This window comes from Ochotona princeps, chromosome 14 (genome assembly GCF_030435755.1).
Source record: "Ochotona princeps isolate mOchPri1 chromosome 14, mOchPri1.hap1, whole genome shotgun sequence".
Lineage (NCBI taxonomy): Eukaryota > Metazoa > Chordata > Mammalia > Lagomorpha > Ochotonidae > Ochotona > Ochotona princeps.
The window spans coordinates 61,937,376-61,960,714 of record NC_080845.1 but is presented as its reverse complement, the minus strand read 5'-3'; the positions used below and the strand labels follow the sequence as shown (position 1 = coordinate 61,960,714).

Here is a 23,339-nt window from a genome sequence, read left to right as displayed (position 1 = left end):
TCCATTTGCTGGTTCACCTTCCTAGTAGTTGCAACAATTCACCAGGCCAAAGCCAGGGGCTTGGAGCTCCATTAAAGTTTCCCATGTGGGTCTCAAGGGCTCATGTACATGGGGCCAGCAGGGAGCTGAACTGCAAGCAAAGCATCTGGGACTAGAACTGGAGTTCCATGGCGGGATGGCAATGTCACATGTTTAACCTACTATGCCAAATCAGTGGTCCTTTTCCTGCTTGAGATGTTTTTTTAAAATATACATATATTTAAAAATTAAATTTATCTCCTTTTAAAAAAGTTTTATTTGAAAGGCAGAGCAATAAAGTGAGAAAGTCAGACAAGAGACAGAGAACTTTCATCCTCTGACTCCCTAGACACCTGACATAGCCAGGGCTGAGCCAGGCTAGGAGCAGGAGCCCGGTGCTTCATCCAGGTCTCCCATGTGGATGTTAGACAGCCAAGTACTTGAACTATCACCTGCTGCCTCCCAGATGCACACTAGCAGGAAGCTGAGTTAGGAAGCAGGGATTTGGGCCCAGGTATTCCTGTATGGGATGCAGGCATCTCAAGCACTATTTCAACTGCTATGACATTTTTAAAGGACATTTTTTTAAAAAGCATTTAAAATTTTGGAATCAGAGTTTATCTGTGTTGGTATTATGATGACACAAAAGTTTTAAGAGAAATTTACTGAGAAATTTACTGAGAAATTTTGAAAACCAGAGTTCATTGACAACATACAGCAATCACTCTTCCCCCTACTGAGGAATATTGTTATGGAGTTAAAACTGCCAGAAATTTTAAAAAATTATTTTTTGAGGGTTTTTCAAAAGACCATCTACTTATTCCAAAGCACAACACAAAATTGTAGTTTTAAAAACTGCACATTAAATTTTGTATCTTATCCAAGGAGGCTAAATAAATATGGATGAAAATAAAGCTGGCTGGGGACAAGGCTGGGGGGGCGTCTGGTGGGGTCTGGTGGGGCCTGGGTCACCTGGCCCAGGTCCTTGGGCCCACTTGCAAGAACTGGTCCTCCTTAGTAGAAAAGATGGAATAGTGGACAGCAGGCCCAGATCCACACAGAGGCTATGGCAGCGCACTGGGGCCTTCAGAAGACATCGATTACCATAGCACAGGAAGGAGAACGGAACAGATTGGACAACTACTCCAACCCAACGAAGACTGAGAATATTTCGGTGAATGGAGACTCTAAGGTGGACTATGTTGGCCAATAGACATTGAATGTGTTCCCTCATGCTTGGATTTGGTGAGGTCGACATTTCAGAACTACCCGAAACTACCTGGGCAGAACCCTTTGAGTGCATGCTACATCAGGACCCTGGGTTGATACTGGGTGGCCAGTCCTCATCCCCAGGTGCTTGGGCAGTTGGGAGGCTTGGGTGTGGCTTCTCCCCTGGTCTCTCCCCTTCCTCCAGATACAACAAAGAGAAACAGAAAACTTGGAAACAATGATCACACCCACTTTTCCCTGACCCTGGATCCTTTCCACCCTGATCAACTATGTAAGCATCAGCCAAAATAAAAATTTAAAAAATAAAGCTGGACGGGGATTTTGCATATGTTATTCCAATTTCTGGTGAAACACTCGTCAAGTTGAATTACAGAAACAATGTCTACATAGTCCAAGTTTCCCATATTAGTGCTGACTTTCAACTTAAATACCAAGTTTTGGCTATAAAATGCAACTCCTGTAATTATAAAGTACATCTTTCCAGTGACTGAAATCCAACATTTACATCAAGTTTCTTCAGGTTCTGGTGAACAGACGGTCTCTACCCTTGATTGTGCTTCCCATTCAACCCAGTCCGTCCTGGGATCCAAACATAGATAGGTGAGCCAAGACGCTCTGTTCCTTGGTGGGCCTTTCTTTCGCCCACCAATTCTGCTCTGTGGTGGCTTTCCTTGTTGGAGGCAGCTAAGACACCAGGGAGTTCTGACCGAATGGACAAGGAGGAACACAAAGAGCAGTCCGTGGGCCAGGGAAGATGACAGGAGGAGCTGGTTCTGCCAGCGCTGCCCTTAGACTCCCCTCATTCTTTGTCACTCATCTCCAGATTTCTTCTCACTCCAACCCCTGTTCTGGCCGCTGTCCCCTTAGGCTTACACCTGGTCACCACCCAGCCACCCGCTCCGCCCTGGCCGTCCTAGGCCACGGCCTGCGCCGTGCCTCACGGCCCACGCGGTCCTGCTTCTGTCCTCACGGGGTTCCTGTGCATCAGAACCAGCGCACGGGGCCCGCAGTCCCAGCGCTGCCCGCTGCCCGGCCTCCCCAAGCTCGGAGCCCGCCGCTCGGCCACCCGCGCCTGTTCCAGAACCCCGGGAGCGGCCGGCTTCGCAGCGGGCCGACTCGCGTCTCTGTTGGCTGGCGAGATTCACGTGACACCTTGGGTGTCCACCATTGGCTGGCGCGGGCGCCGGAGGGACGTGCTAGCGCGCGGGCCCAGGGAGGCCGCCGGGCCGCGGGGAGGGGTCTGGGCAGGCGCCGAGGGAGGACGTGGTCCGCGGCGGGGCCGGGACCGTGCTTCTCCGGGGCGGGCGGGGACTGCCGGCTTCGGGCGGCCGGCGAGGGCGTGTGGGGACGGCGGCGTCCGGTGCCCGCGCCCGGCCCGCCCTGGCCGCCCGCGCCCGGCCCGCCCTGGCCGCCCGCGCCCGCCTTCCCAGGACGTGGGAGAAGCACTGGAGTCCCGCGGAGCCGCCTGCGCGAGGGACCCGCAGTCTGGAGCAGGATAAAAGAGGTTCGGAACCCGTACACTGTTTAGCTGCCTGCGAAGCACGGCTCGTAGTGATTTCTGCCTGGTTGTTGAATGACGGGTGCTTGGTAGCGCATCCTGGAGGGGCGTGGGCTTTAGCGCCAAGGCCTTGGGTTTGGGGGTCGCACACGTTCAGATGTCGCTTAGGGTCAGGCTGGGAGTGTCTTGGGGAGAGAGCCCCTCTCAGCTCCCGATGATGTGATGTGATCTGATCTGCCATGATGAGCTGACCACTTGGGTTTTTATGTGAAACCTCTATTTTGGATATTGGCAAATAATTGAAAAGAAGAAGAAGAAGAAAAAAAAAACAAAGGCTGAGAAAGCGGAAAGCTTTTACAAGCTGGTTCCAGACTGCTAGTTTGTGACCTCTGATTTTAGACCTAATTCTGCAACTAAATTAGTTACATGACCCTGGCTAACTAAGTGAGTCACTTTTGTTGGAGTTATGTGTTCTCAACACGAGTGGTATTGCTCATGTTCTTGGAGGGACAAAAAGATTTTAGATGCTGAAATGGCCTGTGGCCTTCCAAAGAGCTACAGAACATGAACAAAGACCCTGTGTGAGGGAACTCTAAGAAGTCAGTGGAAACTTGATTTAACAGATGGTTATTTTGCTGCAAAAACTTTCGCAATCCACGTGAAGTTTTTCATAATATACATTTTTGATGAATTTTTGTGAAGGTCTCTTGTGTATTCATGGCATTTTTCTGGGGACAGCAGATTAGGAGCAAAAATGTCTTAAATTTTTGAGAGGGAGAAAAATTTTTAAAAACTCTAAAGCTTCGCTTTTAGGGCATTAGATAAGCAGATTTTCCTGTTTGAGTTTTCTGTGTTGGGATATTATAAAACAAGCCAACATTCATAGACTGTAACCTCGAAGAACAGAGTTTATCATATGAAAACTTCCTACTACCAGCTATCACACGCACACACATAATTTTATTTGATATTCACAACAGAATGTCATTCCATTTTTTTCATGAGGAGCCAAGTTGAGAGGGTTTGGGTGACTTGCCGCAATCAACTGTTAAAATGGAAGAACTGGGGCTTGGCAGCGTGGCCTAGTGGCTAAGGTCCTTGCCTTGATCCCATATGGCCGCCGGTTCTAATCCCGGCAGCTCCACTTCCTCTCTATCTCTCCTCCTCTCAGTATATCTGACTTTGTAATAAAAATAAAATAAATCTTTAAAAAAAAAAAAAAAAAAATGGAAGAACTGGATTTGAATGTAAATCTGGCTCCACCACTAACTTCTTTTGTCTCCTAATCCCCAACCTGTATCCAAAATTCGTGTATACAAGAATCCTGTCTTGGGGCCCTTTTCAGAAAGATTATCCAGCCCTCACTTCAGAAATTAGGTTTCAGAGATTTGGGCTGGACCCAAGCATCTGCATGTTAACCACTTCCTTGGGTGGGTCCGCATTTGGTGATCCAGGGACCAGTTTGAGAGTAGCCACTCCCCTAGTCGAGTTCCCACCCCATCCTCAGATCTTCATGGCTTGGTAGAAGATCCTTGGTGGAGGGCAGCGAGGGCTTATGAACGTGCACTGTTTAACAGCTATGGTTTTGAAGATGTCCGACCGTTTGTCTTTTATTATGTGATCTTCCTGCAGTGCTATTCTGAGCTTCCCCAAAAACCAAAGGACATGTAATTCAAAGGTACTAAACTACATTTTTAAACATCATGGAAAAGTAAAACAGTTTAAACACCACGTTTCTCCATAACCTAACCGTGGTTTTCATGTTTTATGATGTTGCTAGAAATGTTGACTATCCTTCTCTTCCTCTCTTTTTTGTATTTATTTATTTATTAAAAGATTTGTTTATCTTTATTGGAAAGTTAGATATACAGAGGAGAGACAGAAGATTTTCCATCTGCTGATTCACTCCACAGTGGCTACAACAGCCAGAGCTGTGTCAATCTGTATCCAGGAGCCCAGAGCCTCTTTAAGGTCTCCTACGCAGGTGCAGGGTCCCAAGGCTTTGGGCCATCCTCTACTGCTTTTCCAGGCCACAAGCAGGGAGCTGGATGGGAAACAGGACTGCCGGGATTAGAACCAGCACCCATATGGGACACTGGTGTGTGCAAGGCGAGGACTTGAGGACTTTAGCTACTAGGCTACTGTGCTGGGCCCATCTCTCTTTTTCTTTCTTCCTGTGTTATAATCTATTTACTTTTTATTGGAAAGGCTGATTTATGGAGAGGAAAGATAGAAATATCTTTCATCTGCTTGGTTTGCTCCCCAAAGGCTGCAGTGGTCAGAGCTGAGCTGACCCAAAGCTCTGGGTCTCCCTAAGTGGGTATAGTGTCCCAAGGCTTTGGGTCATCTGCTTTCCTGGGCCACAGCAGGAAGCTTGATGGGAAGTGGAGCAGCTGGGATACAAACTGGCACCAATATGGGATCCTGGCACTGATAGAAGGAGGATTAATCGATTGAACCATTGCATTGGGTCCAGGTGGAATATCTCTTATCTGAAATGGTTGAGATAAGAAATGATTCCAGGCTTGATATAGTGGCTCAAGGGGCTAATCCTTCCTGTTCAAGCTTGGGGATCCCATATGGGTGCCAGTTTGTGTTTCTGCTGCTCCATTTCCTATTCAGCTCCCTGTTTATGGCCCGGGAAAACAGTAGAGGACAGCCCAAAGCCTTCAGAACCTGCATGGTTGTTGTTGGAAGCTCCTGGTTCCTGACTTTGGATCTGCTCAGTTCCTGCTGTTGGTACCACTTGGGGAATGAGCCAGCAGATGAAAGATCTTTCCCTTTGTTTCTTTTTCTTTCTGTAAATCTGTCTTTCCAATAGAAATGTTTTTTTAAAAAAAAGAAAATATTTCTGATTTTGAGTGTTGGGATATTTGCAAAAGCGTATTGAGATGTGTTGGCTATAACCCAGGTGAAAACAAAGTTGAATAGTTTTTCATATACATTTATGCTTGTAGCCTGAAGATGATTTTATGTTTCAGGGCACATGAGTTTTGACTGAGCTGCTACATAGGGTCATGTATGGAATTTCCAGCTTGTGGCATGGTGTCAGGGCTCAAGAAGTTTTGGATTTTCGGTTTTGTGTTAGGGACGCCTAGCAAGTGCTGCTAATTCATTACTAATATCCGTGTTGCTAATCATACAGATTGTTCAAGTACACAACATTCAGAAAATTCTTGAAAGACATGAGATTGAAATCTGCAATTCAAATAAGTTTACAACATTTAGAACATTCTTAGAAGACATGAGGTTGAACTCTGCAATTCCTAGTGGAAATCTGAAAATTATTCAGATGGTAAACTAAATCACCCTCTCGTAAAGACACATTGCATTCTTTTGCCAAACCACAACTGCTCCCCAAACTGGAAATTTTTTGTTCTGAGCTTGGCAGGTGCAAAGATATATACCCTGCAGTGTTTCTTCAGAATCTTTTCTAGCTGCGTGTTGTTTCCCATATCACTGCAACCTCAACAACAGACGCATTGACTTAAATCACCTGTATATTTGCTGTTTCAAAAAGATCAGTTGAATAATAAAACTCTAGTGCCCAAGTCTTAATTGGATCATTTGGTACATTTAGTATATTTCTGCTGAAACAGCAGGGTTTCCTTTTTCTCATTCCTGTGGAGGCAACACAAGGTAGATGAGCTGAAGTAGGTTTCATTTAAGGCAGAATCTGTGTTTTCCTCACACATCCAACACATTGTGGTCCGTGGTCCCGTCTGTCCTTTTCTCATCCAGGAAGTAAGGAAAGTGCCTCCAAGATCCTGACAGCTGGGAGCCAGCACGTGGGAAGCCTTAGCAGAGTGTTATGCACAGTGATTTTTCCGTTCAAATTGGTTCTCTTACACTAGAGCAAATTTGTAGATTATCATCCCACATTAATAGCCAGGAGTATTTTCATTTCCAAAAAAGATGGAACTTTTGGGTGCTATATTGCTTATGAAAAAATCAATAATGAACCATCAGTGTAGAAAAAATTGCTGAGAAAACTCAGGGCACAATGAGTAGTTCAACATGTTTTGCGCTCTGTGAGCATAATCATCCAGTTGTTAATTAAGCAAAGATTTATGGACACTTATGTACCAGGCTCTATGGGAGATACAGATGATGTAACGGTGAAAAAAGATAAGGAACTTGACCTCAAAGAAATTACATAGAAGCTAGTCATTAGGTACAACAGGTGATTATAGGTGGTGATAAATGCTTGGACAGCATAAGTAAAAATAAGAACAATAAAATGATAAGACATATTTATCTGATTCTACATGTATGGGACAAAATATTAGAAAATGCTCTGAAACTTTTCCCAGTTGATACTGTGCATAGTCTCCATGTCAGGAAAATGGAGGATTTAAGTAGCTGAGAACATAATTAAAGATTTCTTGGAACTAATTGATCCAGTGTTTATTTCTGATAATTCTCTGGCTTTAGCCTCTAAGGTTTTGTAAAAGTTTTTATTTATTTATTTAGGGATTATTCCCTTTGGTAGCAATTAGTTATGAATTCATGGTTTGTTAGAAAATTACTTTCAAAACATCTTTCTCAGTGGTCTCTTACAGTTTTGGAATTTTATTGGAAACTAAAAAAAAAAATAAAAATAAAAAACTAAAAAAATAATAAATTTTATTGGAAACGAACAGTTTGTAAATGTATATTTCATGGATGTAAGCAATGCTATGATTGGTGAATAGAGTGTGGAACAATTAAAGTGACACCCATCACTTGGAATATGGGCGTGTTTGTGTGTGTGGTGAGAAAATTTGGATGTCATCCACCGCCTTCCCAGGCTTTTGAGCAGAGAGCCGGATCAGAAGCGGAGCTGCCAGGACTCATGATGGGCACTCCACGTGGGATGCCAGGGTGGCAACAGCAGCATCCCGCTGCACCACAGCACCTCCAAGGAGACCTACTCGTAACAGCTTGGCAGTGTGTAATGCCCTACTATTGACTGTGTCACTTCACTGTGTTCCTCTGAAGACTGCCATTTGCCCCTTGTTTCCCCATGTCCCTCCACACCCAGCCTCTGGAACTGCAGTCCTGCTCTCTGCTTCCACGTGTTTGAGTGTTTAAGATTCCCCATGTAAATGATTTGTCTCTCTATGCCAGTTTATTTTGTATAGTATGGCGTTCTCTAATTCTCTCCATGTTGCCTCAAACTGCAGAATTCTCTTACGGTTGAAGAGTATTCCGTATTTTTATGTACCATTTTTTTTTCTTAACTGTTCAATTGTTGAAGTAAAAGGTAGGTTGATGCTGTAACTTCACTATTGGAAACAGTGCTGTGTCCCGACCTGCAGGACACGACGCTCAAACCCTGAGGGTGGACTGGGAATGCCGGGCTGCTGGCCCAAGAAACACACGGACACTCGTACTTGGTGGAAAAGAGTGCCTCTCTCTTTATTTTTTCTCCTCATATATATACCTTCTCTAGGGGAGGAAGAGAAAGGGAGGGGTTTCCTGGGAGTAATTATCTTCACTGAAGCAGGAAGGAACTAATCAGCTACATTGAAACAGGGGAGGAACTAATTATCTGAACAGGAACAAGGGTGGAGGTTGTATTCTGTTTGCTCTACAGAGGATGTTTTGGCCTAATATCCTGCTTGCTGTAGCCCTGCCTGCAGGCTTTTGCAATGCAACAGGCTGTCAGGTAGGCCAAGTCTAAGGCCCATAAGTCTTTGGCTCCTAACAGTTCCCCCTTTTATTTTTTCTATGATACAGTAAGGGTATGGCTCAGTGACTGTGCCTGTCTTAGGTCATCTGACCTCCCGTCAGGTCCTTACCCGTCATGGGAAGCTTAGGCAGATGGCAAAGCCTAACTCCTGTCTTAGGTTGGTACCTGACTGGGTCAGAGGTTGCCCGTCTTTGACTACCAGCCCCGGCTACTGTATAGGTGAGAGCCAGAATTGAGGGTCTTGCCTTCCTTCTAGGGCTGCAAAGACTTGTCTTATGGCCATAACCTGAGCCTGTGCTTGCTGTTGTAGCCGCTTAAGCTGCAGGCACAGCAAAAGGAGGCCTATGCATAAGAGTCATCCTAGCAGCAACCTCCACTCAGTTCCTGAACAAATGGAACCCCTGGGCTATACTAACTGCAAGAGAATTCCAGGAAATGGGATCAACATAGGTGGAATAAATGACAAAGATGTGATGTCAAAGCAAGCCTTCAAAGTCTGCATTCCAGGAACTGTTCAATCTGTAAGAGAGCTCATGAGAGAGATTAGTAGAGAAACATTCCCACTTTACCAAGGTGACACATACTGCATTGAACCCGAGTAATAAATCAACTCAGCATTAATATTCCTGAAAAAGTTTCAGGAGGACTCTAGTTGTGGGTCCCAATGGCAGTGGACGTGGGATCATGCTCATTATTCCCCAGTGTATCTCCGTTTTTCTGGGTGGTGGGATCCATAGGAGTAGAAATAGTGAGACTGGGAGAATGGTGTTTAACCAGCCTTTCAGGAACCCATCTGGGGCTGTCTTCATCCTGTGGGAAAACACAAACACTTCCTCTTCCCCAAATAAGAACGGGGTCTGGCCCTTGCCATTGTCCAGTCAAAACATTTTTCCAAAAACCACTGGGTTTTTTCCCTGAGCGTGGGTTCCAATGACGATCTGCTGCAGTTACCCTCATGATCAATATTTTAAAAATTAAGGGTAAAAAGAGCTAAAAGCAGGGGGAAAATATTTAAAGGAACAGAAGAAAGTGTTGGTAGCTCTCATTAGGCCCAAATAGTTAGAACTGATTTTATTCTCTTCTCCTTGGGCATGGATGCAACTTTGCAGGAGAGAGTTAAAGATAAGCAAATCTTCTCATTAACTAGAAGATGGCTTGGTTTTCATTGATGCAACTTTAGCAAATGAAAAGCTTTGAGTGTTTGCATTTGAGGGGGTTCTGCAGGTCTTGTCAGAAGCCCTCATCCAACTTCAGATTTCCAGACTTAGACCTTCAGAATCCTGACTTTGAGACAGGAACCGAGGTGTAGAGGGAGTAGAGTTGTGAGGTATAAACCACATGTGATGACATGATAGTATACAATACCACACTCACGTCTAACAGTGTTGACACACAGAACACTAAACACAGCTCCTCGCAGGTAGCTTTACAACACAACCACTAAGTATTCTGCTTCAGTTTAGAGACCTCTCGGGTGATAAGACCACTCAGAAGTCTCATAGACATGGTAAAGCCTCTTACGCTTTGGTAGTTTACTTTTTTCTGGGAGTTCCAGGGGTCTGTAGACATTACACTGTCAGACCCTAAGCTTCTAATTCTGAACCAGGCATAACGGCTCATTTTCAATATATTTTAAAACATCTGCTTTGCTTTCATCTTCAACAGACTTTTGTGAGGGGCTACTCTTCTTAGTTGTAAAATGGAGCCTGTGGTTTTGCAAACAAGATATGACAGCAGCTCTAGACAATTGTTAGGAAGTTCACAAAAGTGATCCACTACCAGTTTCTTGTCATCTGATCAAATCTCAGAATCCTTATGATGATCAAACATCACTATCTCAAGTTTAACAATGGCTTAACAATGCCAAAATGGAAATAATTGTTCTTTCCCTGAGCTAAATGATACACACAGTTTCATTATGTGTCTACTCAATAGCTACTGAGAGACACTGAGAAAATAAGCTATATTTTTCTACTCTGTTATTGCATGACTACATTAATAGAGGTCAAGTATTACTAGAAGCAAAAGTTTTGAGTGTCTTAGTACTACCATCTGCCTGGATACCCATTCACAATCAGGCCATTCTTAATGTATTCATCCACTGAACTCACTAGGAAGGTTCTGCTACTTTCTTAATTTTCTATTCTGACTTCATACACAGCATGCAAATCTAGTCTTATAGGTTATTACCAGCAAATATAAGAAAAAGAGACATCAAGCAATCTTGCTACCTACTTATATGTGCATGTCTTAGGAAGCAGCCATTGAATATGCCACAAATTCTAAAATCACATACTTGCCATAATCAAGTTTATATCTTTTGTTTTGCAAACAAACTAATGTCCCTTCTTACCATTTCAATGTACTGTCAAAATCTTAATGTGTTGTCTTAATTTTCAGTTTCTATATTCATAAAGATAAATACATGTGACCTGGCTTGCTAAGGCTGTTTATAATTAACATAGACTTCCCAACAGTATAATCCTTGATTAAAAATTGTTAAAGCATTACTAATAGGGGTTGGTCTAACTAATCTCGGGAAAACGACAGAGTGACCCTTAAGAAAGGAAAGAATAAGAGAAGGGGGATAATGTGTATTGAACTTGGCCTGGCAGGACAGGAGTAAAACAGCCCAGTCCAGATCACCACACATTAACCACTATAGATTTTCAGAAGAATAGGGAGTAACTATAGGTGGGGGTAGATTACCATTAAGTTTTAATAATTTCATAATTCTAAGCTTGCCTCTGGATTTCCGGGGTCCCTCAGATTATCCCTCGTGCCCCAAGACAGGGAGAAGGTCTGGGGATGAAATAAACTATGCCCCTCCAAAGTTCCAGGGGTCCCTCAGATTGTCCCTCGTGCCCAGAACAGGGAGAGGGTCTGGGGATGAAATCAACTATGCCCCTCCAGAGTTCCAGGGGTCTCTCAGATTGTCCCTCGTGCCCTAGGACAGGGAGAGGGTCTGGAGATGAAATCACTATGCCCCTACAACATTTTTCTTAAAAATGTCCGAGTCAATTATCGACTCACCCTTTTTGCCTCGCACCCAAACGCTTCGGCCGAAGTCTTCTCCGCGAGGTTCCTCAGTTGCTCCACCGTATCAGGGTCCCCGTACGGGCCACCAATTTGTCCCGACCTGCAGGACACGACGCTCAAACCCTGAGGGTGGACTGGGAATGCCGGGCTGCTGGCCCAAGAAACACACGGACACTCGTACTTGGTGGAAAAGAGTGCCTCTCTCTTTATTTTTTCTCCTCATATATATACCTTCTCTAGGGGAGGAAGAGAAAGGGAGGGGTTTCCTGGGAGTAATTATCTTCACTGAAGCAGGAAGGAACTAATCAGCTACATTGAAACAGGGGAGGAACTAATTATCTGAACAGGAACAAGGGTGGAGGTTGTATTCTGTTTGCTCTACAGAGGATGTTTTGGCCTAATATCCTGCTTGCTGTAGCCCTGCCTGCAGGCTTTTGCAATGCAACAGGCTGTCAGGTAGGCCAAGTCTAAGGCCCATAAGTCTTTGGCTCCTAACAGTGCTGTAGTGAATGTGGGAGTGCAAACATCTCTTTGACAAATCCATTTCGAATATTTTGGCCCTGGCCTTGTGGAGTAGCAAGCTAAGCCTCTGCCTGTGGTGCCAACATCGTGTGTGGGTACCAGAGAGTTCCAGCTGCTCTACTTCTGATCCAGCTCCCTGCTAATGCACCTGGGAAAACGGAGGAATGTGGTTCAACATATTGGTGTAGCTTCGGCCACTGCACCCACGTAGGAGACCTGGAAGAAGCTCCAGGCTCCCAGCTTTGGACAGTCTCAGCTCTGGCCTTTGCAACAATTTGGGGAGTGAACCAAAGTATTGAAGATCTCTCTCGGTGTCTCTGCTTGTCTCTCCTTAAGTCTTTCAAGTAAAAATAAAGAAATCTTTAAAAGAAAATAACTGTTTTGACTAAATGCTCAGAAATGGAATTGCCAGGTTATATATTTCAAAAAATGTTTTGCACAGAAATAAAGATTTCTGTGGTTATTATTGAGAGAATTCTCCCATCCACGGTCCACATTTGCAAGGTCCTCAGTGGGCTGTGCAGAAGCTAGGATCCAGGAATTCAGGCAAGGCAGCCCACGTGAGTAGCAGAGACCTGGTTTCTTGAAGCATCACCCATTGCCTTCCCTGCTGTTGTTAGCAGGACACTGGAGTCAGCCAGAGCCAGGACTCACACTCAGACACTTCTGAAAAGGGGATGCAGGTGTCCCAACAAGTATCCCAGTGTCTGCTCCTCTGTTAATCTTTGATTTGCTTTTTCCACAAAAGTTTTGAAACACTTTCAAAATAGAACTCTACTTTGTAGTTTTTTGGGGCCCCTCCGTACTATTTTCCATACCTAGGAATGCACAAGAGCTGCTTTCCTCCTCATTACTGATAACAAATCTCCTAACAGGTCTGAGTGATACCTCTTTGTGATTTTAGTTTGTTTACTCCATGATTAGTGATTTTGAGCACCTTTTCCTGTACCTCTTGGCCATTTGCCTCTCTTATTTAGAAAAATTTCAGTTCAAGTCCTTTGCCTATTTTATAATTGGATTTATTGGGGGCTTTTGCTATTGAGCCGTGTGATTTCCTGATGTGTTTTGGGTATGGCTCCCTTTTCTTTTTCGTAAGATTTATTTATTTTTTGGAAAGTCAGATTTATAGAAAGGAGGAGAGAGAGAGGAAGATCTGCCGTCTGCTGGTTTGTTTCCCAAGTAGTCACAGTGGCTGAGCTGAGCCAATCTGAAGCCAGGAGCCAGGAGCTTCTTTCGAGTCTCCCATGTGAGTGCAGAATCACAAGGTTTGGGCCATCACCTACTGCTTTCCCGGGCCACAAGCAAGGAGCTGGAAAGGAAGTGGAGCAGCAAGGACATGAATCGGTGCCTGTTTAGGATTCGTGTACAAGGCAAGGATTTAACCCCATAACTACCGTGTCAGGCCCTTGGTTGTTGCTCCTTTAACAAGTATTTGGAGACATAAAAGTTGATGGAAAATGCAATCCTTGATATAGCTATGCATTTCAAAACTTTTTGAACCCAAATAAATTCACCTTTGAATTGTGGTTTTTTTTCAAGAACTTTTGGAAGTGCCCTCGTATGCGGTTTACAGGCATGTGCTGTCGCTCTGTACCTTAGCTTTTCACTTTGTTTCCTTTGTTCTGCAGCGGTATTGAAGGGTCTGCCTTTGTTGCCTGTGCTTTTAGTGTCATACATCAAAATTCATTGTAGAGACCACTGAAGATTTCTTTGTTTTAGGAGTACTCAGTTCTTACCATTAAGTCTTTATTTTGAGGTCATTTTTCTAATATAATAAGATAAAGGGATCCAAGGCTTTTGTTTTTTGTTTTTACTTTCTTGTTTTTGCATTTGAATGTCTACTTTATCAAACACCAGATATTGAAGAGATCATCCTTTCACCTGTATGTGTTCTTGGTGCTCCTGTCAGTTATTAGTTCATCAAACATGCATGTGTTTATTTAGGTTGCATTTTTGTTATGGTTTAAACCTTCCATTTCTCCCCTTAGTGGTTAACTTTATGCTTTCGTCCGTAACCTTTTGAGCATTGCGTTCTGCTGTGACTGTCACGTAGCCTGATTCTGCTGCCACAAAAGCACACATCTTTTTTTTTTTTTTAAGATTTATTTATTTTTATTGCCAAGTCAGATATATATACGGAAAGGAGGAGAGACAGAGAGGAAGATCTTCCGTCTGATGATTCACTCCCCAAGTGACCACAACGGCTAGAGTTGAGCCAGTCTTAAGCCAGGAGTCAGGAGCTCTTCCAGCTCTCCCACGCGGATGCAGGATCCCAAAGCTTTGGGCCGTCTTCGACTGCTTTCCCAGGCTACAAGCAGGGAGCTGGATGGGAAGCCGCGCTGCCGGGATTAGAACTGGTGCCCATATGGGATCCCGACTTGTTCAAGGCGAGGACTTTAGCTGCTAGGCCGCTGCGCCGGGCCCCAAAAGCACCTTTCTTTCTGTTCTTCTTGTGTGGGACTGAATGAGGGTCAGTCTCTGTGTCAGACTCCCTATGTGGCTGCTGTAGAGTTTACACCACAGGGCCATTGCAAAAAACCGACAGAGAATTACTTGAGTGGTAGAAAGCCTAAATTTTTGATATGCAAGAGCCAATTCTATGCATTAGAGTTCAAACAACACCGTGAATCTTCCTACATCTAGTTTCTGTGGCATTTTGCCCTTCAGAAGAAGTTGCCATGCCCCGGGTGTGAACCTTGGACATTCTCTGACCAAAAACTATCGAGCACTTACCATGTGTCAGGCATTGTGGTGATGGGAATGGATTTGCTGCAGGATTCTCTGGAGACTCCTGGTGAAGAAGGGCTGGGTAATCTTAGCTACTCATGCGAACATGACTTTACAAACTCAGGCTTGATACTGCTTTTATACATGATAAAGATTGGCTTGACTCCAGATAAAAAGGTTCTAGGGAGTTTGCATTTTCTCCATACTCTTAAGTCTTACGTTATATGGATTAAATTCCCTGTTATTTAATGTTGTGATTGTTTCTATTTTATTGTTTCCTCGGTAGTTTGCAGAGTAATGTAGTCATGTTTTGAAGTAACTTTTTTTTCTTCTGAAGATAGTAAGTTTTGAGTGTCAAATTTAGGAAATAGTGAATGCAAAAAGGCAGAGAAACAACCTATGGTCTACCCTGCTAATATCTGTCATATTGTCAGTCTTTGATCTGTGTTACATATATGAAAGTTCATGAGATGGGATCAAAATGTGGATTTATTTTGGTGCAAAAGTTTTTAAATCCAGATATAATTTTTCATAATATGCATCCTCATGAATTTTTTCTGAACTCATCTTTATACATCTGTAAAAATGCTATCATATTCTTTTCCTCTTTTCTGTAGTTTTACATTTTTATCTAAACACGTGGTAAATAAGTATGCTTTGTACTCACATGTCTGTTTCTTTTTTCGTTGTTGCTATATTTTTATTTTGAATTTTTGAATTTTGTGGTATAATTTTGTATAGACTGGGATTTCCCCGCACAAACTCCCACCCCCTGACAGATATTATAGTCCTTCTCATAAGAAGTCATAATTCCATCAGTCTGTTATTTAAATGTGCCCTGATATTGCTGGTACAGACCATGCCAGATAGTCCAGCATCCCATTGCCTATACATTTCCAGCACTTTCACTGCGAGTCCATCTTTTGTCTGGAAGCAGGGATGCATGTGGCATTATACCCCCACATCTGGATATGGTAGACCCCAGTACTCCATCATTATACATTTCTATAAATGAGAAGCCATGGAACAAGGTCAACAACTGGTATGAGTTAGAACAACAGCCTCAACATCATCAACAACATTCTGTTTCTTCTTAAGCAGATGTTGTTACTGCTAGAATTCGGACCAAGAGAAATCCTGTTAATAAATTACTGTACAGTATAAATTCAGAACCCAAACTGTTGACCCTGGAACAAAATCCACTTCTGTGCTTTTCTTTTTAAGTTATGTCTCGCCCCCACCCTCACCAACACTCCCACCGGAATCTCACCCCCACCACCCTCACCCCTCCTCACCACCAACCCCAACCTCACCCTGACACAGAGGTGTATTGAAGAAAGATTTATGCAGTCAGACTTGTGGTTAGCACTTTCAATTCTCCGCTTTTCAGATGTTTTCATCTAACTCTTCGCAATGTTGATTTCTAACTTTCTTGGGTTTAGCAGCAAAACATTGTGAAGTTGAGAGAATTTGTGGTAACATGGGAAAATAAAATTGTAAGTTAGAATTCTTCAAAACTGTAGTACTGAAAAACAAGGTATGTGAGTATGTGGGCGGTGGGGTCTGGCACAATGGCTTAATTGGCTAATCCTCTACCTGTAAGTGTTAGCATTCCTTATGGTTGCCAGTTCATGTCCTTGCTGCTCCACTTCCCATCCAGCTCTCTGTTTATGGCCGGGGAAAACAGTTGAGGATGGCCCAAAGCCTTGGGCCCATGCACCTGTATGGGAAACCCAGAGGAGGCTTCTGGCTCCTGGCTTCAGATAGACTCAGCACAGGCTGTAGTGGTCATTTGTGGAGTACACCAGCAGACGGAAGATCTTTCTCTTTGTAAGTGGGTCTTTCCAATAAAAATAAATAAATGTTCTGGCCCGGTACTATGGCCTAGAGGCTAGAGTCCTCGCCTTGAACATGCTGTGATCCCATATGGTCACCGGTTCTAATCCCAGCAGTCCCACTTGTGGGACTCCAGCTCCCTGCTTGTGGCCTAGGAAAGCAGTCGAGGATGGCCCAAAGCCTTGGTACCCTGCACCTGCGTGGGAGACCTGGAGGAAGCTCCTGGCTCCTGGCTTCAGATTGGCGCAGTGCCGGCCATTGTGGTCACTTGGGGAGAGAATCATTGGACGGAAGATCTTCCTCTCTATCTCTTCTCCTCTCTCTATATCTGACTTGGCAATAAAAATAAAAATAAATCTTTTAAAAAAATAAGTAAATGTTCGAAATTGTAGTAAACATGTCTCAAGTTGAAGATTAGATATTTGTGCTTTGTATTTTTTTTTTGTTTGGAAGTAGAAGGCCTTTTAAATTCTGTTTTGCCTTTTGTCTGTCACCTTAAACTTTCTAGAATTTTTGTCTTTATCTGCTGATGTGCAGAATTATCTGACTGTAAAATTATGTCTGTTTTGAAATAATTTTTTCCTTTATTGTAAATGCTTTTATAGTCTATGAGAAATTATATACAGGCCACAGATTAAGTTTATACTAGATGTTAAAAACAATGGTAGGAATTTATCTTAAAATGTAACACTAAAGTTCACTCCTAAAAATATACATACCTACACCCAACAGAATTATAGTTGTTCGAAATTGAATTTTTATCCTTATAGAAATGAACCTTAAATGTGAAAATTTAGAAAATGCCAATCAATAAACCAAAAAGAGAAAAACACATCCACTTAACAATCCTACCATTGTTACTATTCCATTAGTGTGGTCATCTGAGTTACTTTCTTTTTCTTTCTATGGTAGATTCTATTCATATGGTTATATAAAATCACCGTCTCCTATCAGTGTTTTTTGACCCTTGTTAAAACCACAAGTTCGATTGGTTAGTTTAAAGATGGAATTAGTTCTTGTTAGCAAGTCATGGGTTCCACACAAAGATTTAGAAAGCTGTTTCACAAACCGAGCAGAGGAGGCGAGGTTTATACACGCAGGAGCAAAGGGCAGAAACAAGGGGAAAACAGCAGTTGTCGGTATAGTTGTTTTCCTGTAGGTTTAAAACACTTTCTTATCATGCCACCTCAGGCAAGCTGGACTCCTTCTGGTTGGTTGCTGTGAAGCTCCTCGAATAGTTGAGAAGTTTGCCCGGTTCAAAGTGGGATTTGGTGAGTTGGCATCAGGCTAGGTGACTCTGTCTTAGTCTGGACTGTTGGATCTAGTGTCAGAGCTAGTCCAGAAGAGTGGCTTCCCATGATTTCTATCCAGTACCCTCCTTTGATTTGGAAGTGTACACAGTATGTGTTTTTAGTTTATTCCACGAGTGATGTTCTTCCCATATTTTTTCAGGTCAGAATCTCTTATCCATGATATGTATAAATCACAGCAGATTTTTAATTCTGGGTTGACTGCCTCTGAGTCTCTATAGACATCTGGGCCACCATCTGCTTAGGAATAACTATAATTAAGAACTAAGTAAGAACAAATGTAATAATTAAAAATACAAGAGAAGTAAATCATGTTCTCATTATTTGGGAAGTCAAGTCCTTTTTGTGAACGTATTTTTTTGCATATTGTGTACACAGTTTTGCACTTGAGTTTCTTTAAGTTACAGAAATTCCTACTACTTTAGACTTATTTTTAATATGTTGCCAGAATAATGTGCTGGTAACGCTAGCATATACCTTTCTCAACTCCCACCACCTCTACTCTTCCCAATGCTGACCACACCAACTTGGACCATTAGTAATATTCACTATCATCATTTCCATCATTTCTGGAACTTTTTTCTTGTGGCTGATACAGTCTATAAATGGTCTACCTGGACAAGCTTGCCTTTACCCTATTGAATGCGGTGATTGGACTGTTCCCTCTTTCTGTCCAGCCCGTAGCTGAGTCAGAGTTGTCAAACCTCATGCAAGCCAGTCTGCATATCTCCTTGTGTCCATCTTGCAAAGATCCTACCGTGCGTTAACCTTAGGAGGTGACTTACAGAACCATCTGACTGGAATTCAGTGTTTTCTTTCCTGGGAGCTGAAGCTCTTTGAAAACAGATGATAAGCCAGGACCCCAGGGAAGGCTTTCTTTGATTATCTGTGTGTATTCCCTGTTGCACACGGGCAAAGCATTTTCATTTAGATCATTTACTTCTCTTCCATCTGACACAAATGATTAGGTATTTTGGAATAGGAAAAGTAGAGTTCAACTGATCATTTGAGGATTTGTGAAGTGTTAATACCCTTAATGATTTAAATTACCATAAAGAGATTATGGAATAATTGTAGTTTTAACCCAAACCATCCAAATTCTATTTGGCTATTGTTGAATTCCTTGATAGATAAATGAACTCAATCCCTCAAATTAGTGTACGCTTTGTCTATGTTAAGTTTTAAACTTTTGTAGGATTTTAAATAAACTTTTCTAATGATCACAATGTAAATTGGAAGTAGTATCCTTTTTAAATATATATATATATTAATTCAAAGGTAGATTTGCAGAGAGGAGGAGAGAGAAAAAGATGTATCTGCTATACAAATGGCTGCAACAGCCAGAGCTGAAGCCAGGGGTCAAGACCTTCTTTTGGTTCCTCACATGGGTGCAGCATCCCAAGGCTTTAGGCCATTCTCTACTGCTTTCTCAGGCCACAAGAAAGGAACTGGATCCCAAGTAGAGCATCCAGGGCACAAACCACTGCCCAAACAGGATGCTAGCACTTATAGGTGGAGGGTTAGCTTGTTGAGCCATGGCATCCATCCCAGTAACAGCCTTATGTTACATGCATTATATGCTATGTATTGGTTTCAGCAGGGTGGACCTTGCAGTGTTGGGTGTTTGGGGAAGTGATCTTGACACACAGTAATTCCCGGCTTTGTACCAGACATTTAGCCCATCTTAGCCTGTTACAAATTTTATCCTTCCATCCTCACTCTGTTACTTAGGTCTTTCTGAGTAGATACGATTCCTTTTCCTTACAGCAGTCCTTTATGTATTTGTATTTTTTCATCATTTCTGACAAAGTTACATTTTAAGAGCCAGAGACGCTTGTTGACCCCTTGTGTTTAGCTGCATGCCTCTCATAGTGCTTGATACCTAGTAGGGATTCAAACTTTTCAAAGGGCGATTGAAAAGTTCATGGTAAGATGGAATGAAAAGATAGTACTAAACTTCCCATGAGCTTTAAAAAGAAATTACTTCCCATTTTATTTGAGAGAGAGGTGGGAAGAGATTCAGATTACATCCCTGGTCCACTGCCCATAATGACCATGTGAACCAGGGCTTGACCACTCGGAAGCCAGGAGCAGAGAACTTAGTCTGGGTCTTCCATGTAAGCGGCAAGCACCCAAGTACATAAGCCATCACCTGCTGTCTCCTTGAGTTTGTATAAGCAGGACATGGAGGTGAAGCTTGAACTTGGGCTGGGGGATGCACGTGAGATACAAGGCACCTTAACTGCTGTGCCAGATGCCCTCCCTGCTATTTTTGCAGCCCTCATGTGAGGTTGAGTAGTGGGGGCTTAATGCGGTCTCTTCCCTCTGAACCTGCTTCAGTGTGTCTGTGTTTTCTTTTTTTCTCTCTTATGTGTCATTTCTTTTATAAATTTTATTTTTAATATTATTTACATAGTTGCGAGGGATATGTGCCCAAGTAAGCCTCTAATTAGATTGGGGAGGGTCAGGTATGTGGGTGGGATACAGTTTCAGTCATATTTTTTTCTCCTGTGTCCTCAGGGGAGGAGAGGCCGAAGGCCACTCCCTGCTGTCAAGCTCCGTCAGCCTCCAGGGATGGGGGTCAGTCCTTTGATGATGCCCTAGAGACCCTGTTGTGGGGGCAGAGTGGTCTGAGGGTATTACTTGAAGTGATCTTGATAGCCCTGAGACATTGTTGATTTCGTTGCTCCACTATTGAAAAAGTCTTTCCAAGGTTACTGGTTGACAAAGTCCGCCTTAGTGCATCCACAGAACCAGGAATGTTCTGCAAAGCTTGGCCATGAGAATCATCCCTGGCTGCCATGCTTGCTAGCGGAGCCCAGCGACGGAGTCCCCCGAGTTCCCCTACCAGACATGTTCCCAGCCCCGGATCTTGCATGTGCCAGCAGGTGCTTTGATGCTGCCTTGTATGCCCCACCTGCAGGCTCAGCTCTTGCTGGTAGGTATTGCAGCCCAGCTCAGTCCTGACCCTTGTGTGTGCCACTGGGTGCTAAGGCCTGGCCCAGCCTGACCTGCCCCTAGACCCAGCCCACACAAACACTGATGAGTGCTGCAACCTTGCCTTGCGGGGCCTGCCCCAATTTCTGGCTCTTGTGCTTCCCAGAGGGAAGCTGTTGGGGAGTTCCCCAAGTTCTCCTACCAGGCCTGCTCCCAGGCCTGGATCTCAGGTGTGTGAGTGGGAGTAGTAGCCATGCTTGGTCTGCCCTCAGTCCCAGCCCTCACATGCACCAGCAACCCAGCCCCACCCGGCCTTCTCCCATCCCCAATCCCAGCCTCCGCAAGTGTCAGATGGTTTCCTGTCAGTTGAGTTCTGTGACCCAGCCTGGCTCGACCTGTCATCACCCAGGGCTCTACAGAAACCAGCAGGTGCTGCAGTCCCACAGAGGAGAGCATACAGTTCCTTTCATGTTCTGGTGGGCGCTGCCACTCTCTGCTCTCACATTCATGGGTACTGCAGCCAACTCCAGCCAGACATATCCCCCTCATCCTCAGCTTTTCAGAGTGCTTGTGGCAGTGGGTGATGCTATTCAGCTCAGTCCAGTTCTCCTGTATGGGCCGGTGCCTTGGCCTGACCCTGATAAGCCCTCTAGTTTTCCCGTTAAACCTCTCTGTCTCAGCTCCCTCACCTACCTGTGAATGCAGCGGCCAGGTCTGTGGAATACCCCTGAAGTCATTAATGCATTGTCAGACATGCTCTCAGCTGCTCCCACTCCAGCACGTTCCTAGAGCCCTTCCCCGGGCAGTCTGCAGTGCCCCCACCTGGGGGCCGGGCTGGCGTGTCCCAGTCAAAGTTCCCAGCCTTGCCGCTTATTTATTTAAAGAATAAGCAGCTATGCTGAGATACTGGTATAGTCAACAGAAGTTTGGCATTAGCCAGGCCCAGAATGCCGGCTATTGGCTGTTTTTCTCCAGTAGTGTAGCCTCGGACAAGGCAAGCAAGGCCTGCAGGTGGGATCTGTGTTCGTTTGCAACAGTGTTCCTACAAATTCAGTTTCTTTTCTAGGTGCACTTGAGTAGCTTTTGGATGTCTGTACCCTTCAGAGAATTAGTCTCTTATCTAGAGTATCAGTTTTGAATATGGCTTTGTTTGTAGTATTATTTTTGATGTCCTCCAGATTCGTGATAATCATCTCTAATATTCCTCGTGTTGGAAATGTTGTGTCCTCTGACTTTTTTCCTTCTTTCCTTCTGATTCCTTTAGCTTCGTTTAATTTTTTGTTTAATCTAGTTTGTCGAGATGGAAGCTTACGTTACTGATTTTAGATTTTTTTCTTTTTTAAACTTTGACTTAACAGTGTAAATTTCTCTGTAAGCACCACTCTTGTTATATCTCCTACATTTTGATTTTGTATTTGAGAATTTTTAAATTTATTTTTTATCTTATCTTTATTGGAAAGTATGTTATACAAAGAGAAGGAGAGAGAGAGCAAGTTCTTCCGTCCACTGATTCACTCCTAAAGTGGTCACAGTGGCTGGAGCCGAGCCGATCCGAAGCCAGGTGCCAGGAGCTTCTTCTGGATCTCCCAAATGGGTGAAGGTCACAAGGCTTTGGCGCCTCCTCTACTGCTTTTCCAGGTCACAAACAGGGAGCTGTATGGAAAGTGGGGTGGCCGGGATTAGAACTGGCACCCAAATGGGATCCTGGTGTGTGCAAGATGAGGACTTTGGCCACTAGGCTACTGAGCTGGGACCAGGAATTATTTTTAGTTGTAGTAAAGTATGCATATTTTGCCATCTTGGGGCCAGGGCTTAGCCTAGTAGTTGAGATACCAGTTAAGATGCTGCCTCCCACGCTGGAGTGCCTGGCTGTAATTCCGCTCCAGCTCCTGTCTGGATCCTGAGGGGCAGTAGGTGATGATTCAGGTGAGGGTGTTCTGCCAGTACTGCACACCTGAAGCAGGCTCCTGGCTCCTGGCTTTGGCTTGGCCATCTTCACCTATTGTCGACATTTGAGGAGTAAACCAGTGCTGGGACCTCGATATTCTTTGTCTTATCTCTCTCTTTCAAGTGAATTTTATTTTTTTTAATTTTCTTTTAAAGATTTTATTATTATTGGAAAGCTGGATATACGGAGAGGAGGAGAGACAGAGAGGAAGATCTTCCATCCGATGGTTCACTCCCCAAGTGAGCCACAACGGGCCGGTATGCGCCGATCCGATGCCCGGACCAGGAACCTCTTCCGGGTCTCCCACGCGGGTGCAGGAACCCAAGGCTTTGGGCCGTCCTCAACTGCTTTCCCAGGCCACAGGCAGGGAGCTGGATGGGAAGTGGAGCTGCCGGGATTAGAACCGGCGCCCATCTGGGATCCCGGGGCTTTCAAGGCGAGGACTTTAGCCGCTAGGCCACGCCACCGGGCCCTCAAGTAAATTTTAAAGCAAAAAAAAAATGAAGTATTTTGGTGCACTATGTTTTAAAATCATTGCATAGGTTTTGTGTGTGTGTGTGTGCGTGCTACACATTTTACATGACAGTCTCTTGTATGCAT

At 44.0% G+C, this 23,339-nt stretch overlaps 1 protein-coding gene across 2 annotated transcripts in view; it reads left to right on the top strand.

Annotated features, from left to right (window-relative positions):
- Positions 1 to 2,640: 2,640 nt before the first annotated feature.
- Positions 2,641 to 23,339, top strand: part of PTPDC1 (protein tyrosine phosphatase domain containing 1) — an 82,477-nt gene continuing 61,778 nt past the window's right edge. Inside the window, exon 1 of one of the 2 annotated variants that reach the window (XM_058672544.1) lies at positions 2,641 to 2,752. The gene's annotated coding sequence lies outside the window, so the exon portion shown is untranslated. The remainder of the gene's footprint in view (positions 2,753 to 23,339) is intronic. The other variant, XM_058672545.1, reaches the window with a different exon arrangement.